We start from the raw sequence: 14,947 nt of genomic DNA, 5'->3' as shown, positions 1-14,947 counted from the left end.
TTTGCTCAATCTCACTATCACCACAGTAATTTGAGGTCTCTTACTTGGACTTTAATAGGCATCCACCTGTTACATCCATGTATTCTGGCATAAAAGATGGCCATTCCCATGCCATTCACCCCCGATATTCATATGAATCTAGAGCCTTCCTTTAAAAATGAAAATTTGACAGTATTTATCTGCTTTACTTATCCTTCCTCTTTTGTAGTGAACTGTAGGCTCCATGAAACAAATAAAATACTGCATTAGTTTTCTACTGATGTGTGAGAAATCACCAAAAATTCAGAGGCTTAAAAAACACACAAATGTATTATTTCACAGTTTCAATGGTTCAGAAATCCAGGATAGCATGGTTGAAATCAAAGTGTTAGCTGGATTTGTCCTCATCTGGAAACTCAACTAAAGCCACTTCCAAACTCTCTCAGATTTTGGGGAGAATTTCTTTCTTTATGATTGCATGAATGAGGTCCCTGTTTTTCTTGCTGACTGTTGGCTAGGCACAGGTGTCAGCTCCTAGAGGCTACGCTCAAGGCCTTGAGATGTGGCTTCCTCTATTGGTCCTCTCAGACTTCCAGTCTCATGTTGATTAAATGCACATGTTCTGTCTCTTCCGGAAAGGTTCACTCCCTTTTAGAGCCCCTGATTAGGTCAGGCTCACGTAAGATTGCCTATCTTTATAAAAGCAAACTGCCATATAACATAACCTAACCATGGGGGTAATAGCTATCGTATTTACTGATGCCACCCATACTGTAAAGGAGGACATTACACAGGATACGCACATCAGAAGCAGGGCTCTTAGTTGCCACTTTAGAATTATGTCTATCATATATATAATGTTCCTCACCATTTTATTTCTAGCAACAAGTGCAGTGCCAGGACTACAATACATTCTCAGTATAGACATTTTACTTTCAATATCTGTGCTGAGCTCCAACTTGTACGGTATACCCATTTGCCAACCTTATTTCTTCATTTGGATGTCTAGGAGCCACGCAAAATTATTGTGACCAAAGCAGAATGCTGAAGTCTCACCCAGGCCAGGGATGTGTATTACCATTCAACTGCTTCTCAGGCTAAAACTTGGGCCTCGTTCCTGGTCCCTCCCTTCCATTTTATCACATATCAATCAGTCCATACATCCTGTCATATTTACTTCTCAAATATATGCCAAATCTGGTATTTCATTTTTAACTCTTGCTTGCATCTTCGTACACCTTACATTACTCTGTCATGCATCACTGATAAAACTGCCAAAGTGGTTTCAGTGCTTCCATGCTCACACCTCCTTTTAATCTCTTCTCTAAAAAGGTCTTTCTTTCTTTTTCTCTCTCTCTCTCTCCCTCCCTCCCTCCCTTCTTCCCTTCCTCCCTTCCTCCCTTCCTCCTCTCTCTCTCTCTCTCTCTCAATGGGGATGCTATAATTTCTTTCCAATATCATCTTCAAGCCTTTTTGCTCTATTTTCTTATGATCCCGCCTCAATGGCGTTCACTGTTTTCCTCAGACACCAGGTACATTCCTGCAGTACCACCTTCATCCTCTTTGCACACTGCATTCTCTTTTCACTGATACTACAGGTCAAGTGCCACTTTTGCAGAGTTGCTTCTCCTGACTTCCCAACTTGAAGTTTTTCACACCACTGTCCTTCTCGATCACATCGCCCATTTAGTTTTCATTTTTTCACCCATTATTCTCTGTAATTTTCTTGGTCATATATGTGTTTGTGCATTTCATTTCTGATTTTAGTTACTTAGTTACTGATACATGATGGGTATACAGTCAAAATGTGTTGTATAAATTGATTCCACCACAATAGGATTTGAACCAATTTTGAAGGGACTTCTGCTGAACATTCCCAATGGGCTGGAACTTTCTAACATTAGACTAACACATGCCTCCACTAACAATGGAGGAAGATCACTACCTTCTGGGGACTGCAGGAAAAATGTACTAACTGTTGTAGCATGCAGCAGTGCTACACTAATTTATAAAACTGCCTACTTAATTACTGAAAATAAGAGTCTATGAAATTTGATGATCAACTTTGGGACTCATTACAACAATTATGCCTGGAAAGTTCTCTGATATCTAGGACATACTGTACCATATAAAACAAAAACAACAACAAAACAAAGCATGCCATCCTGATATAAGAGAGATGATGTACTTTAGATGCAGAGGTTTGAGGAAAGTAAGTGGCAATTGTGTGACTTTATGCACATTATTTCATGTTTAAGGTGCTATTATTTTTCCTTAGTTTGCTGTAGAGAAAACTGATATCATACAACTAGTAGTTCATGGAGCTGGTATTTGAACCAAGGAAGTGGATCTCCAGAGCCAGTCCATTCTTAATCACCATACTACACTGTGTATGGAAATAGTAAGAAGTATTTATTTTTAGTTTTTCCTAGCGTAGGTCTCATCAGTATAATAGTATGCTTAATTTGGAGATGCAATTAAATTAGAATTTCCCAAAATGTGTTCCATAAAACACTAACTCTAGACAGCCTGTGAAGTGAAAATCTTCTAAAGTAATATTATTTTAAGAAAACCATATAATTATAATGCCTTTTTTAGGGAATCCTATTTCATGTCAGCCTTATGAGAGTTCATCTGCCTCTGAGGCCCGACAAAGTACCGACACAGAACAATCCCATGATACTTTTACAATGAAACTCCTTCCCCCACTCTTTTTGTTTTTGTATTACACGTATTGATTTCCCAAGAGACAAAACATACTTTTGGGAGTCCTTTTTTAAGATAAATTCTTAGGACACTTGAGGCATTTGACAGAACTGGCAGAATATATATTTTAAAAAAAGAGGAGAGAGAGAGAGAGAGAATGGGGGCCATCGTGTTAGGCCTACATCTGTTAATGACTCTCAGCATTAGCTGACTGAAAATGTTTTAGTCCCCACATCACTGATAGTCTATTAATTTACAGAGAAACAGATCAACATGTGGTGTGCTCGTATGAAGTAAGTCAGCAACTTAGGAACACAGATCTGTGGGTGCGCATATGGGCTGTGAGGAAGGAGAAGCAAAGCATCTGAGAGGAAAAAAAGAATCAGCGTTACACATACATATTTAAAAGTCAAGATGATGCAGTGCTTAATTTTTTTTCTTGGATTCATTACTCCTCTAATTCTTGATTTTGTTACCTTTAATTTTGCTGATTAAAAGGCATTATATGGGTGAATTACTCAGTGTTGTGGTGTTACTGAACAGCAGGGAGACAGCCGCTACAGTTCCTTTTTGCAACAGGACGATTACAAATGTAATCAGCTCTGAAAACTGGAGGATAAGAAAGAAATACCATGAATGGACATAGATTTAAATAACTGCCTGCCTAGCAGACGGTCATTGCAGATCTCCAGAATTCGGATAAATGATTTTTTTTAAATTTGGAGCAGAATCAGATTAGAAAACATATTTTTTCTGATTGATCATTACATACAAAAAGGCTTGACTTATGCCTTTTGCAATAGAACACAATGTAAAAGCTGAAAAATAAACCATAAAATACAATGCTGAAAATTTCCATATCACAGCTGCCCAGAGTGCATAACAAGGAGAATATTAGTAATGTCCAGATGCACATAAATCTACAGGGATGCCTCTTGCCAACAGCAAAATGAAAGAAATGACAATGTCAATCACATCCAATAGACTGTTAACGTTTTTCAAGCAGTTCTTTCACACTAAGAAATCATGCTCATTAATAATGGATCGTACTGGATGAAGAAGAAATGTTGCCTGCAAAACTGATGAAATTCATTGTTCATTGCTCATCTCTCAACAATGAACTGCAATTCTGCAAGAGGAGTTTCCTCTTGTCTTTAAAACTATGCCAAAATGGTTTCAAAACTTTTAAGTTAATTGAGCCCTTTCTTTTCTGAACTAACGTGGCACTAATGCACTTCCTGTCCTCACATTTCCGTCTTCATCTCTACCTGTTCCTATTTCAAGCCACCTCTTTTTTAATCATAGTTTTTGCTAGTACTGCTGAAATGTGCAAGAAAGTTCTCAAGTTTTCAAAACTGCCTTGCAATCCCGATAGTAAAATCAAGATTTTTTTTTTTAATTGTTCATTTTCCTTCCTCTGTGTGGCTGTTCAAGCAGCTCTCAGTAGGGCCTGTGGGTTTGCTGATGTTATTTGGAGGTTTCCAGATTGTATAATCAAACACTAGAACTGAAAAATCACTGAAATTCAGAAAGGTTACCAATTCCATGGAGATTAATTTTCTAATATACCACTTTCTTCAGGGAAGTACCCAATTATCTCTCTGACTAAGAAGCCATTTGGAGTCAATTTTATATAATGACCTCCATTTTTAACATTTTTAAGCAAGTGCTTATTTGAAATAGCTTTGAATATCAGACCAACTGCCTATTATTCTCTTCACATTAAAAGCTACCTTTTAGCAATATATTGGAGAATCCACATATAGAAATACTCACAGGATACAACTTAGAGCTATAGAAAAAATTATATTTATACTCTACTCTACTCTAATGATAATGCCTTTCATGTAAAAAAGTGAATACCAAATGAAAATGACAATTTATGTTAAGACATATAGCAATAAAAATAAAAATTCTATCTTTGGAGATAGATCCAACTGCCAGTTGACAAATTCAAGTTTTAATGTCTCTATAAATTATTAAAGGAATGATTTGCTATCAGTTGGGATTTGTTTGTATCAATAAAGTTACATCTTATCAAGGGATGGAAAGAAGTGCAGAAATGTTTAGTTATTCCAGATCCAGATAAGCAAAGAACTCAGATGTGGTAGGCAAGATAATTACCCAAATTCCTTCCACTGCCAAAGTTGTTAAAGTCCAAATCCTCACCACCAGTGACTGTGTTACATTACATGACAAAGGAAATTAAGTTTGCAGATAAAATAAAGGCTGCTGATCATCTTTCCTTAAAATAAGATTATCCTGGATTATCTGAGTTCCTCAGATGTAATAACAGTAGCCTGAAAAATGAAAGAGGAAGCAGAAGAAAAAGAGTAATGTCCTGTGAGGAGGACTCCACCCACTATTGCTGGCTTTGAAGATGAAGAAGAAAGGCTTCCCTGAGCCAAGGAATGCAGGGGCCTCTAGAAGCTGGAAAAGGCAAGGAAAGGAATTCTCACCTAGAGCCTTCAGAAAGGAACTGCTTATGCTGTTAGTTTGGTTTTACCCAGTGAGAGCTGTTTTGTACTTCCCATCTACAGAAATGTAAAGTAATAAATGTGTGTTCCTTTAAGTCAGTGAGTTTGGAGTAATTTGTTACAGCAGCTATACAAAACTAATACATCATATGTTTGGATTTTGGGGCATAGCTCTTTAAAATGAAACAAATTACAAACCATGAAAAACTCATCCAGATTTCCATTCACCATTTCTGACCTCAACAAGTTTACACGGTGGAGAAGAGGTAAAGACAGTAGGAAATTATTTTCTTTGTTGGTAATTCTGTGACTTGACCTCAGGTTCTCTGGATCTGGTAGGTGTTTAAAACTGATTAATAGATATTTCCATGTGCTTTTGTGTGTTTGTATGTGTCTCCTCTGCTGAGTACATCTGAAGTGCACTCCTTGTATCTATCAGATTTCACCCAGTGAAAAAGAACCAGTGGGAGATACATGGGTTATTACAAGGTATTGGCCTATCCAATTTCGGGGGCCAGCTAAACAAGACTGAAGTCCACAGTGCAGGCAATCAAGAAGGAAGGACACAAACAGATTGAAACCTTATGAACAAGGAGTCACGCCTGTTGCCCACTAATTGTCCACTCTTCTTTCTCGGGGAAGGCTTATATCCTCGTTTACAGGACTAATTACATTATGTCAGGTCTACCCAAGAGAATCTATTAAATTAAAGTCCAGTGATTATAAACTTTAATTACATCTGCAAAATCTTTGCAGAGCAGCACCTAGATTCATCTTACAGTGACTAACTGGGATAGTGTGTGTGTGTGTGTGTGTGTGTGTGTGTGTGATACAGAATGATTTGCTTTCCTTTCTCCTTCAAACTGTTACAAGAGAATATTTTTTTGAACTGTCTTTTCTCCCCACTCCAGACACATACTAGAAAGGAATTCTTGGGAGTGTAGTTTAGCCTAGAGAAACTGACACACCACAAAGTCATTACTGACCCTCAATTTGGGCTGTGCCTCTGCCATCTATCCTGCAACTTTCAATCTTTTTTTAGCTTCTATTCCCAAGAAGAGACAATCTCTTACCACCAAGTATGTTTTACTCCTTGCCGCGTACCAGAGATGCCAAGGATATCATGATTCTCAAGAGTCTCAAGTGGTCATTGGTGGTGAAGAGTACTGTTGACCCTTGAACAAGAAAGAAGTTAGGGGTACCAAAACCCACCTGCAGTTGAAAATCTAGGTATAACTTCTGACTCCCCCAAAACGTAAGTACTAATAGTGTACTATTGACCAGAAGCTGTACTGATCACATAAACAGTCGATTAACAGACATTTTTATTGTTACATGTATTATGCACTTTATCCTTACAATAAAGCAAGCTAGAGGGAAAAAAAAAAAAAACTTATTAAAAACCTTATAAGAAAGAGAAAATATCTGTACTGTATTTATTGAAAAAATCCATGTGTAAGTGAACCAATGCAGTTAAATCTGTGTGGTTCAAGAGCCAGCTGTGTACTGTGCATAGTTCTCAGTAATAAACAAAACAGAAAATATTTAGTATTTCATTTTGACTGGGATCCTATATCTTCTCTCAATTTATCTCCTCACCTCTCTTCTTGCTCACTGACCTTCTTGCTGCCAAACTAAAAACACTTGTCTGTTTTCTACTTGGCAGGGAGGGCTTTGCCCATTCTTTTTCTCCAGCCCAGAGTGCTATATGCAGAATTGCACAGGACTTTCTCCGTCAATCACATATGATCTATTATCACATCAAGGTTGGTTGCTATTTATGCCTTCATAAGATTTCATTTTATTCTTAGAACTAATCACCACCTTAAGTTTCATTATATGTTTGCTCACGTCATTATTTCATGCTCTCCCACTGGAATTATATAGCTCTTTGAAAGGAGAAGCTGATTCTCTTTTGTTCAACATTGTATATCTAGCAACCAGAATAGTACATAGCAATGACAGAAAAATGAGATTCATTCTGAAGTTTAGCTTGAATGAAAAAGAGACTGAATGTTCTCAAATACTTATGGAAAAATTCCTAGACCTTCACATATCTTAATATGAATAGATAACTTCAAATTTTTCAATGAATTTCACTAATGCTCCAAAAGGTAACAAAGCCAAATTTTTTTTTTTTTTTTTTTTTTTTTTTTTTTAATATTGAAAAGGAACACAGTTAATTATATTTTGAAAAGTTTTGTTTTGTTTTTTGGGGGTAAAGACTTATTCATTATTGGAGTTTTTCAATTTGCTATATAGGACTATGAGATGGAAAATTTCATAAAGAGCTATGTTGGATCATAGTTTCACCACTTCTCAGCTATTTGAGTTTAAACAAAGTAAGACTCAGATTTTCATCTTCTAATTGGAGATAATGTTGGGCACACAGATTTTAAAGAGGATTATGTGAGGTGCACACATAACAAATCCTCAATGAGTGCTAGCTACTTAGTCATTTATCACAAATTGTAATGCTGATTTCACTCATTTACTACCCCATAGAAGTTACATATAATCTTATTAAGCAATCAGGGTTTAGCACTGGCTGTTCATTATCCTGTCATTGTATTAAATGTTTAATTTTAAAAGATATGTCTAATTTTATTTTTGATTAAAACATATTTTGCATGACAACCACAATGGCTAAATTAAAAGAAATGACAAAAAATAAAGAAGTACCACTGCCAAATGACAAGAACATAAAGCTAATTAGATATTCACCTAGAAGCCACATGTCCCTTCTTGCTGTGATTCTCCAAGGTAATACCTATTGTTATGGTTTGAGTAATAGCATCTTTTGTCATTCTCAAAAGTATCTTGGTTTGGCTCAAAAATTATATTGTTGATCTAATAGAAATAAACACTATGAAGGATGAAAAGAAAGACTTAACTACAGATGTTTCAGAGATCAAAAAGATTAAAAGAATATTGTGAACAACTGCTTACCAGTATATTAGAGAACTTAGAGGAAATAGATATATTAATTTAAAAGCAATGTTTACACACACACACACACACACACACACACACACACAGGGACAAACAATTAACTTTGCAAACTTGTTGCAACGATGTTGCTAACCTGTTTTAATATCAGAGGGATTATTCATTATGAATTTGTACCAACTGGATGAACAGTTAAGCAAGTTTACTATTTGGAAAAAGCTGCGTGAAAAAGTTAGATGACCTGAACTTTTCACCAACAATTCATGGCTCTTGCATCACGACAATGTACTAACTCACAGGGCACTGTCTGTGAGGGATTTTTTAGCCAGTAAACAAAAAACTGTATTGGAACACCCTCCTTACTCACCTGATTTGGTCCCCAATGACTTCTTTCTTTACCCAAAGATAAAGGAAATATCAGAAGGAAGACATTTTGATGACATTCAAGACATCAAGGGTAATATGATGACAGCTCTGATGGCCATTCCAGAAAAAGAGTTCCAAAATTGCTTTGAAGGGTGAACTAGGCACTGCTATTGGTGCATAGCTTCCCCTGGGGAGTACTTCAAAGGTGACCATAGTGATATTCAGCAATAAGGTATGTAGCACTTTTTCTAGGATGAGTTCATGAACTTAATTGTCCGAACTCATATGATTTATATATATCCTGAGTAGTCCTAAAATCTTCAGAGAAGTTGAATGTGTTCAACATCTTCCCACAAATAAAATACCTGACTGAGATGATAACATTCAAAGAATAAATAATTCTGTTTCAATTTTAACATAATCCCTGAGAGAGGGAGAGAGAGAAAGAAATAATCTCTCAATCTTCATGAGGCAAACATAATTTTAATAATAATATTAGATAAACATAATACTGAAAACAAAGAAGAGAGATTAAAGAAGCAATCTGACACAAGCCCATAGGTACAACATCCAAAACAAAATATTGACAAAGGAAATATAAATATTTATCTTCATATAAAATCAAAGGGGTGATATAATGGTCATATATAAAACATGATACCATAAAAAAAAAAATAGAAGAATACACATTCCGTTCAAGACTGAAGTGTTTATCTGCAGTGTAAGTCATCTTTCCTCTTAGATAAAGTCCATACATTTACTCTTTACTGGAAAGATCCAATTAGATAAACCCATGGGCCCACCAAATTCAACATCTCCAAAACTGCATGTATCATTTATTTAATAAATTTTTCTCACATCCTCCTTTCTTACATTAACCAGTTCACCAAAAAAGAACTCTTGAAATGATCATAAACTGCTTTCATCACTTACCCAGAGGCTTCTAGATGGTCATGGTGTCCTACCTACTTCTATCGTCACTGACATGGCTCTAAGAGCAGCCTGCTCGTTCCCATCTCCATTGATAAACCTTAGACCCAGCCCTTATTATTACCATTTAGACTACTGTAGCAGCCTTGAATATCATCATCCTCTCACCCACTCTTCCTAGTCTTGAGACTCCTGCAGATTGATATCTTTAATACACATGTCTGATCATCACTCTCTACGTAAAACACTTTGGTGTTTTTTTATGCCCTTCAGTAAAAACTCTAATCTCCGCATAACATATAGTGGATTTCTGGCTCCTGCCTTCTAGATATGGCTGTATTTCTGTACACTATGCTCTATAAATACTAAATTACGTGCAGCACCTAAAAAAACAACATTTTAACTTATGTTTCTTTGCTTTTTTAAACACTCCTAACATATGCAATCAATGAAGATTTGTTGAATAAGTGAACACATGAATATAAAAAAGAATATGAAAGCATATGCACTAGTATACATACGTACACTTAAAATTTTGAAAGTGATTCTTTCTGTTTTGACTAAATATGACAATTTTTTTTTTCTTTCCAGAATCCTTCTTAGTTTATACTTTGAGAAATAATGTGTACATATGCAATTTTTAAGGTGGACAAATCTTTAATATGGCAATTCACTGCAGAATAAGATAAAGTATGTGTTTGGACTTTTTTTGTACCTATTTGGGTTGGTAAAAATCCTTAATATTAATTTTGAAAACTTGGAAGAAAAAAAAAACCAGGGTAATCAGTAGAATTTTCACCACTTTTTGGCATGTGGTACACATTTGCTGAAGCAGAAGCCTGCCATATGCCGTACATGATATGCCACCCAACTTTGCCGTCATGTCAGTGAATGCACTGTATCCTGCAGCCAAGCCACATGGGCATGACATGCCTTCCACTTTAGCATTTCTACAAACATTTTTCCACTTAATTCTGTCACACATGGTATCCATAATCTGTTAGGAGGAGTTCTGCCCATTTTGTCACCTTTAACATCTGAGAACTCTTATGATGGTGCCAAATTGATTGTTCTTCTGATTTGAATCAGATGTGAGTCATTCTGAGTGAAATTTCTAAAAGGGTTTCAGTAGTAACTTTTCCATAAAAATTGAAACAAGAATGGGTAATGGCACATACAAGAACTCACTTGGAGTGTAGTTAATTGTGTATGCTATATATTTTTTTTTTACTCACACATTCATTCATTGACCAAATATTTATTGAGCCTTCATGATGTGCCAAGCACTGTGCTATATGCTGAGGAAGAAAAAAATACATAAAAATAAAAAGAATACTAATCCATGATGCTTCTGCTCAGGAAGACTGGGGAACAAAAAAAATAAAATAAATAAATAAATAAATAAATAAATAAATAAATAAATAAAAGTAAGTTTTTATTTATTTCATGTTATCTGGTTATAAAAATGATATTTTTTTCAAACTTTTATTCACTCAAATTTTCTTCTTGCCAAAGAAAAATGGTGCACCCCCTTTTTATGTGTATGTTTTCAGTAAAAGTCATTTGGGGCTTTGGCAGAAAAGACAGCATGAAAAACATTTCCTTACAAGTCTTTTGTTATTTAATTTGTAAGTAAAGAGAGAGAAAGAGAGAGTGGGGGAGAGAGAGAGAGACAAAGAGATAGAAAGAGAGGATATATCTATATATATTCTGGTCATATTAAGAAAATATTGTCCTCAAAAAATGACAAATAAATACTTAAGATGTTTGCCATTTTGAAAATATATTACAATTAGTGAGGAAATGACTATTGACTGAAATAATGGAATAGGTGATTTTCAACGGCAATTTTTAAATCAAAGATGGGAATGTGCGTAGAATTTCAAATGTAACCAATGTTTATGAATGGAAATGATTAATTTTCACAGACTTTGACATTTGCATGCCAATTAGAACTGAATTTTTTAATATAAGAACTATGCTTACTATTTCATACATATTGTATAAGCATTCATTCAGTTCAGACTGTGTGGCTTTCATTAAACTTTGTATGTTTCATCACAATGACCACTGAACTGGATAAAACTGAAAGTAGACTTTTGATTTGAATGTTTATTTCTCTTATCACATGAATATTAATAAACCTGATATTTAATTTCATATTTATCTTCCAGGGGTATAATGTACGTAAAAGTATCTGACAATCTATTGCTCACTAATAGTTCTTGATTCTAATGTAGCTACACCATACAGATAAAAAATAGGAAAGGTGGATCTTCCTGGTTTATTTTTAAAATGAGAAAGCTATTATATCCAACAAGAGATAAGAAAATGAATAAATCAAATATTAATATTTTTAAAACTTCATTAGTATTTTATAAAAAAACAAATTGCCCTAATATCTATTTGATAAAAACAGAACCAAAATGTTTTCTTGAAACTCACAATTTTGGAAAACTTATTTTTTAGATAGATATTTATATTAAGGGATATACTTATTACCAAAATATTTAATTTCTACTTGTGTCTAGTCATTCTAGTCAATTTCATGCATGGCACCACCAACACACTAATTGAATTATAATGATATAGGAGAAACAGCAATATTAAGGCAGCCATAGACATAGAAAATACTTCACTCTATTTAATAAAGACAGGAGGATTAAAATAATTATTATTGGACAATGAAGCAGCTATTAATGGCCATGGTTGTTGGATTGGCTAAATCAGATGTCTGTCACAGACCTTCACCAGTGGCTACAACTTATTGAATTTCTATTGCTTTATAATGAGCATGACAAATATTCATGAATTCATTATTGTTGATTAGTCTCCTTCAGAAATGTCATTTGTATTTTATGTATCTCCACAGAAATGTTGGTATTGCCTAAATAAATTGATGTGGTATAAAAATACTGACTTGAGAATTGTGAGACTTGAGTCCTTGACATTAAATATATTTTAAGATCTTGAAAAACTCAGCTTCTTGGAATGATAGCGTCCTATTGTACAACATGAGGAGACTTAAAATATTACTTCTAAGGTGCTTTGTATCTCTAACATATAAAACTATATCAATGATAAGAAAGTGATCTGTGGTAGTATTACAATATTATAGCTATATTATTATTTATAATAGTAGTAGATTAATGTGTAGACACAGCTGAATCCTAAGTGTTTAGAGTCTCACCTTCAATATTCACTGTGCTCACCATACTTCCTTTCCTTCTTTCCTCTCTTTCCTTCCTTTTTTCTGTTCTTCCCTTTTCTGTCCTTCCTTCCTCCCTCTTTCCCTTCTCCTTCCTTCCTTCCTTCCTTCCTTCCTTCCTTCCTTCCTTCCTTCCTTCTTTCCTCCCTTCAATTTCTATAAAGTACAACAACATGTAGAAAATTTTCTGTGTTTGTTTTGATGTGCCTGTGTGTTTATATGTATGTGTGAAGAGCTGACCACAGAAATTTGCATTCTGCCTCCCCAGTGCTGACGCTGGAAAATTTCAACCCTGTACTAACTTACTTCTATTTGTTTACCAATCCCTGAAATATTCCCTCTATTCCACCCATGAAAACTCAATTATTCCCTCTATCCCACACACTGAAACTCAATTCTAAGAGTTTCCAAATCTCATCCATAGCACACCTACATACGCATTATTATTTTTTTTTCTATTCTGGCCTAAATTTAAATCAAATACTCCCTGCTAGATAGATATAGATATCTCCAACATCATACAGAAAAGGAAAAGCTAGCGATGCTAAGGAACTTAAAATAATGGCATTGTAATCATTCTTTCCCACTATACCAGAAGTAAAATTATTGAAGATTTGAAGAGGTATCTGTTTTTGAACAAGTGATCAATAATTTCAGGTTTCTGTGTGGGACATGAAAGAAATGACATCTCACAGGACTTAGGTGAACTATTAGGGTAAATATTTACACATTCACATTTTTAGTATTTTAGCCAATAGATTGAAGTTCTTTCTAGATACTGGCAATTTATTTTCAGCAAGTATAGTTCAGTTTTAAAAACAGAAAATAGAGAAGTTTTATCCTAATGTGTCTTTGTAAATGTTCCTTTCCGTTCCCCTTCAATGAACCCAGGCCCATCTTTTTTTAAGTTAAAATTTTACGCAGTAGCAAGAATCATCCCTATTCATATGACCACACTCACTGAAGTTATAAAAGCATCAAAAGGCCAACAGTTTATCATTGAGAGATATCAGATGACACTGGAGTTGGAAAATAATAGAGGACATCTAGAAATTTTTAACAGACTCCGTTCACATGGCTAAATTAAACTCAAATAAATGTCCAACTATGCTGTTGTGCTGCCTATATACTTTTTATCAATTTATTTTTACTTGCTTTTTAAAAAAAATTGATGTGAATTTTGACTGTAAGCCCAAGTGCTTTTTGCAGAGGACAATTAGTCAGAAGTGAGAACTCCTGTGGTCTTTATTTCATACTCTTTTGTTAATTGATATCAAACAAACAAACTGGTCAACATGATACAATGCACTTGAACCCTTAAATTTTTGACAGTCCTTTAAAGTTCTTTTAGACATTAGATTCTCATTACTTGTAAAGGAATACTAAATTAGCAGTAGTTTGTTTATTCTCTAAGTGAGCCTATAAGATAAAGTATGAAAAAGGAGATAAGTCTAAAAGGACTATAAGAAATTTGCGAAATTTATCAACTCCCATCCTCAAATTGTCTTAGATACTGTCTTGCAGATTTATATTCTCCACTACCAAAGAATAATATCTACTCCAGCTTTGACAAAAATAATCATAGATTATTTGTCATTTCAAAATCACTTGTTAGTGGAGCCCTGATTTAGTTTAAAACAAAAGGAAGGACTTTCTAAAAATTTATACATATGTCATGTTAAAACACACACACAGACACACACACACACATACATATATATATATATATATATATATATATATATATATATATATAAACATATTTATATTATTAGTAATTGAAAGTTTTATTACACATTTTGATTATCTATAGACATTCAGAGTGTTTACTGTCTTACTTCACACGTGCAATAAAATAAATCTGATAGCTAAATTTTTAAATATAGCTAACAATTCTGCCTTCAGTGTTATATAAATAAATAAATAAAACAGATTTTAATGTTGTTTGCCACAGAATAATGCTGGATTGATCAATGGTATGTTATTAGCTACTTCAAGATGCCTTTTAATATATTAGATTTAGAGTCACCTTTTTGTTAAGAATTTGGTGTCTGCATGTTCGAAAATCATAAATAAATTTGTTCAGAGGGAAAAATAAAATTATATCAAAAGACTACTTTTATTAGTATGTGATTACATTGAATTGTAACTTAAGAATTGTTAGATAAACATCTTACGATAGGTTTATAGTTTTATCCCACACAAGAGAATTGATTAAACAATGTTCTTATTTATTGTAAATGCTACAATTGTTATCATGGCCCTTTAATTTATGTTTTAAAATCAAATTAAGATTTAACTTTATACTAACAAAAATATGAATAATTCAGTG

This window comes from Rhinolophus sinicus, linkage group LG05 (assembly GCF_036562045.2).
Source record: "Rhinolophus sinicus isolate RSC01 linkage group LG05, ASM3656204v1, whole genome shotgun sequence".
NCBI classification, from domain to species: domain Eukaryota; kingdom Metazoa; phylum Chordata; class Mammalia; order Chiroptera; family Rhinolophidae; genus Rhinolophus; species Rhinolophus sinicus.
This window is presented reverse-complemented; position numbering follows the sequence as displayed.